This window comes from Coenobita brevimanus, chromosome 3 (genome assembly GCF_032717465.1).
Source record: "Coenobita brevimanus isolate Jiangsu-jjx chromosome 3, ASM3271746v2, whole genome shotgun sequence".
NCBI classification, from domain to species: domain Eukaryota; kingdom Metazoa; phylum Arthropoda; class Malacostraca; order Decapoda; family Coenobitidae; genus Coenobita; species Coenobita brevimanus.
This window is the reverse complement of record NC_136956.1, coordinates 670,003-676,016: the sequence shown is the minus strand read 5'-3', so window position 1 is coordinate 676,016 and position 6,014 is coordinate 670,003.

The following is a 6,014-nucleotide window of genomic DNA, read 5'->3' as shown; positions in this document are numbered from 1 at the left end:
CATAACCCCATCCATTCATATGCAGATGGCTCAACGCTTCACAGTTCATTCACACCTAAACATCAATTCACAAAGTTTATTTCAAACTCACAACTCGGTACAGCCGTCACCATAAATCAATGCAAAATTAACTGATGCAAAAACAGCCACGTATACCCAATTTAATAAGACAGATATTAGCTGAATGATTCCTATATTACCTTCAATGCTACAGTACTAATATCATTATTTCTAATAGTACTAAAATTCTCGGTATTTCACTTACGCTACCAATGCCCTCAGCTGGACCTCTTGTCAGATCACTTGCTAAAACCGCCTCAAAGAAACTTGGATTATTGTACAGAGTCCGTAACTTCTTCACTGATGAGCAGTTAGCTATAATTTATAAGAGTCATGTGCGCTTTCAGCATGAATATTGGTCACCCTTGTGGAAATGGATGTGGAGAGGTTGCATTAAAACAACTTGACAAAATTCAGAACAAAGCTGTTGGAATTATTAATAACCCTGTCATTGCAAATAAACTACCTCCCCTGCAAGTAAGGAACGTTGCCTCCCTTGCATTATTTTACAGGTCTATTTATGGCAAATGCTCAGACGAAGCTGCGTTCATGGTGCCACCTCTCCATGCCAGATCATGGCCTTCCCTTGTGCTACACGGGCATCTGGTAGCGCTCATGACTGGAATGTCACACAGCCATATTGCAGAACTTCTGCCTATCACAATTCTTTTATTCCCCGAACTGCATCTCCGGTACTCGCTTCCCCAGAGCGGTTTCCGTGGTTTCCCCCCAGGCTTCAACCTACAGCAGTTCAAGTCCAACTGTTACAGATTTTTTACCTGGAATCTGGTGTTTTGATTCTATTATCGTTTCAAACCCTAACGGAATTCATTATTTTTCTGTTCTCTAATGGAGTTCTCCCATTAACAAGGATTTTGAGTACCAGTTACTTCAGTTAAACAGCACAGCCTCATATTGGTTAGGTTGGATTGGTTTGGTTAGGGCAGGTTAAAGAAAAAATAAATAAAGTGAGGTTAAGGGCTTGAACGATCATTTTACCGTTTTTTTTTATAATTTGTTTTTCCTTCCTCTGTTCATCTTTTAAAAAATCAACCGAGTGGATGGTGGGCGCCTCCACCTATCACAGTCACCTACATGTCAATATATCAAATTACTAACCTGGCCGTGTTGTTTCAGGCAGAGGCTTGTTGATACGCTGAGAACGACGAGTAGACAAGCCAAGCCAGAGGCAGCCGAACACTTCTGAGTGATATTCCTTCTTGGCACACTGAACAGTCGAGGTACACTTGAAGGAATTTGAGTGTAAAGTGGAGGGACTGTTAGAAAATGTTCTGGAAGGAGGTGGAGAGAGTAAGACAGGGTGGAAGTGAGGTTAGCAGGGGAGGGAAAGATAAAAATGGTAGATTTCTAGTGGAGAAGGGAGAAAAAGTGAGCAGATGGAGAGAACACTTTAAGGAACACACTAACTTCTCTCTCACGCTGCCTCCATCCTTCAATGATTACTTCTTGCTCACTGTCCATTCACAGACTCTAACGTTCACTGTTTCTGTGACTACTCCGTCCATCACTGATTGGCTCTTACTGACTCTCACGGACTCAGTATAACTCTGTACGCCACTGACTCACTAACTGTCCACTGCCTCACTAATTGCACGCTACTGACTCACTAAACGACCATTGGTAACTTATCACACACACACACATAGCCACCTACACCCTTCCTCCTTGACTAAACAGATCTCTCTTGGACACGGGCCGGACCTTGGAGATAACTAGCATTTTCTCAGGCAGTAATGCACTTAAATTAACAATACACAGTAACAACATTGGCAAGAACTAGTTTTTTACCTCCTCATCCCACCATGCCATACCTTTCTTCTTTGTTGTTACTCTTGCCACACCACACACCGCTTTAGCATTCCTAACTAAGCAATCCCTATATGCATTCCACAGGCTGTCCAGATCCATTTCATTCCAATTCACTGATTCTAACTCGTCCCCTACTTTGGTCCTGTATTCATCTGCCATTTCTTTGATCCTCAGCTTCTTAACTTTCAGTCTTTCTCCCTGACTGCTCCTCTCTCTCCTGGTCCACCTCACTCCTCACAGCTTGATCTTGCATACCATAATCATATGATCTGACAGACCTCCACATCGTCCTCTCACAGCCATCTATCAGCAACCATTCCCATCATCGACCTCTCTACGAGCACGTAATCAATCAGGCTACTTTCAACACGATCCCCGTTTCCTCTATGCCATGTGTATTTATGTGCATCTTTGTGTCTGAATTACGAGTTACAAATGCACAACCTCCTCTCCTGACACATATCCTTTAGTCTCTTCCCATGGTCATTTTCCTCTGGTACTCCATAACAATCCATTATGTCATCCTCAGGACCAGTGCCTACTCTTCCATTCATATCACCCATTACGATCACTTTATAGCTCCTGGGCATTTCTCCCACTACTTCTTCCAGATCATCGCAAAACCTGTCTTTCTCACTCCTGTCCTTACACGGTGCATACACTACAGTAACTGCCACTTTCACCTTCTCAAACTTGAACTTGACATACATACACCTCTAGCTGACACATTTGTAGTCTCTCATTCCACTCTGCCACACCTCATTCATCAACAAAGCAGCTCCTTCCTTGCATCTTCCTCATCCATTCATTCCCGATCTTACACATTTCACACCCTCCCACGGCATAGGCTATCTCGCACTCTTGAACACTTTCACCACTTCCACCCTCTTGCTCTCCTCATTCACACCTCTCACATAACATGGCCATGCGAATCTACCCACTGGGGTCCTGGGCAGGTATTGGGCCCTCCGAGCAAGGCTCTCTGAAACAACTGCCATGATTAAGTGATTTTGGATAGGGGAATCTGGGGGACACTTAACCCTGCCAAAAACCCCGGTTATATGGCTACCACCCAGCACAGTAAATGGTTTCCTGGTATACAGGAAACCATTTGGCTTGTGACTCAGTGTAAAGCCATCCATGGGCAGAAGGAAGAAGGAATGAAGGAAAGACAAGAGGAAGGAAGAGAGGAAAAGGCAGACACCCAAAGGAGAACTACATCAAGTGAGTGGATGGTAAGCGTCCCACCTACCATTATACGATGATTGAAACATACAAAGCTGTAAATTCTCGTTAAGCTGCAGAACTATTTAATGTATCTATAGGAATATTATCGTACGGATGGCATGTGCTCTCGTTGCTCAATGCTATGGCAATTCTTCTATTTGGGATATTTTTGTTCTATGGCTTAAATTTCAAAATGATAAAAACATGAATGCAAATTCCATCTACATAGTGTAATTTGTATCTACCTTTGCGAAATGGTTGACTGTAGTTTATTATACATGGAACAACAGGAAAGTGAGACTGGTAAAGATGCTTGGTTGTCTGCGTGAGTGGCGTCGACTCTTGAAGGTGTGAGCAAAATCAAGGCCATATTTGTTTCTCCAGTTTCTCTGCCAAGGTATGCCTCGTTCATCTTGTTTGTTATGTAGTTTATGCCAGGGTGGTTTTGAAATTGTGCCATAATTACATATTATTTTACCATAGTTACATTTTCCATGGGGTGTTCGGTTTGGCCACATTATAATCCCGGATTCTACCTAGCAGGAAGGACAAGGGAAAGGAAAATCCAGGGTAGAGTATTTTCTTTGTGCTTGTTCTTCATGGAAATACTGATCTGAGTTACGAGGGAATTTATAGTAGGTTAATTTCCTCGGGCAGCACAGTGGAAGATTTAGCATCACAGTCGATAAACCCTCTCACGGACGGGGTAGCTCCACCATGCATTCTCACGCCCTCAGGGGAAGTAATTTTGGTACATTATACAACCTAGATACCAGCTTGCAGACTGTACACTTCAAAAGTATATAAAACAGTGTAATTGGAGCCCCCACAAACTGGTAAATGATGCCACCTCTTGTCTATCTATCTATCTATTGCCAGATGCCTCAATCCCGTTTGGGGTGGCCACAAACAAATCGCCTCCAAGTCGCCCTGTCCCCCGCCATTTCACTCCCCTGCTCCCAACTCACACCCCCCTCTCTCATATACCTCTCCATCTCATCCTCGGCCTCCCCCTTCCTCTTTCCCCCTCCACCTCACTCACATACACTCTCTTCGTCAGTCTTTCACCCTCCATCCTCTCCACATGGCCACCGCTTGTCAGATAACTAAAACGAGTGATTTCCAACAAAAGTGAACCTCAGATTCATTCAAATCCCACTGAAATTAACCAGAAAATGTATTTTTTGTTTCTAAATCAAGTGATGTGGATTACTAAAAATTGACCTGCATCTTTACGAAGGTTTCAATATCGTCCCATAACTAATATCACCGATTGTGATGTGTGACCTACTTCCTGTGGTAGCTCCCATCCCTAGCGGTGCTGCTGTAGATATTTTTTCTTTTTTCAACCACATTAGGGACAGTTATCTACCAGGTGATTTCTTCATTGTGAAAATACCTGTAGTTTATTCCATCTCTTTGTCTCAGTTTAAATATTGGTAAACATGTGCATTACTTTAAGCTGCAGAAGCACCTTATCAAAACAGTTCTTCTTTCTGATAGTCACTTATATTTTTGTTGTTATTTTTGGGATGGTAAATGAACACTTGACGTTAAATTTCTTTCACCATTGTTTTTAGCCATGGAGTGTACTGTAATAGCACTTCCAACATCCAGGTCGCCTTTTAGTATCTCTTCCTAACTTTACATTTTAACCTAATCTAACCCGACCTAATGGAACCTAATTTATCCACAAAATACAGGTAAGTTTGACCAAGTTCACCAATATAAACATCAGTGAGGCATAAGGAGTACCGTACTGGTATGACGATAACAGCAAAGGGGGAAAGTCCGTTGAAACTTGTTTACCACCATGAAAAGAGAAAAATACAGAAACACTGGAGTAATAGCAGTTGAATTGGTAAGGTCTTTCTGCTGCTTAAAGTAAAACGTACAATTACCTACTTAATGATGATAAGAATGATAATTTTGGTGATGATGGTGATAGTGATGGTATTGGAATGTCGAGTGTAAACATTTGTCAAGGTGGTGATGAGGATGGTGATGATGGTAATGATGGGGGTGATATTGGTATGCGGTGTAAATATTTGTCGAGGTGATGATGAGAGTGATAGTTGATGGTGGTGACAGTGGTAATGATGGTGGTGGTACGCAGAATGTAAATATTTGTTCTACTTCCACAGATGCAGGGACCAGGACGCTACCCGTCCAGCTTCGATTGGAATCATTCCAGTCGTAGCTTTGGAGGTGGTTCTCATTATGGCTGGTATGTTCTTAGGATTAGCTGTACTTTATACTTTTTTACTCTAACTTGGCCCAAAATTGCCATCTATCCACCTTGAATGCTGAGTTGTAACAGCAAATTGATACAGTACCTAAACGTACAGAAATGATAGTGATCAGATGGATGTATCGTATTGTGCATCCTTGAATGGAGGCCTGGGGGGACTAGGTTTACGGTTGAAGAGTTGAGAGGAAGGATGGGAGTGGAGTGTATTTGTGCTGTGATGAGGAGAGGTAAATTGAGATGGTTTGGGCATGTGGAGAGGATGGAGGATGACAGCTGGGTGCAGAAAGTGAGAAGTGTGAGCATCAGGGATAGGGTTGCAAGAGGCAGACCAAAAAAGACCTGGGATGAGGTCACAAGAGTGTGACCTCAGGAATGAGAGTCTGGATAAGGAGGCTGCCAGAGACCGAGCAGTGCGGAGCGTTGCCATTAGGTGACCAAGGCTGACGCATAGACACGTTGGATCCCTAATAAGTGATACGATATGAGTACCCAACGTGGCATTAGTCAAGGGCAAGTGCTGTTGAATGAGTATAAGGCCATAGCAATATCTTTTTCTGTCTCTGAGCCGTGTGAAATAAGCTGCAAAAAGACAAAAATATAGGCCAGGTTAAGGTGAAAAGAATATATAGTAGTTTATTTTCTTCTT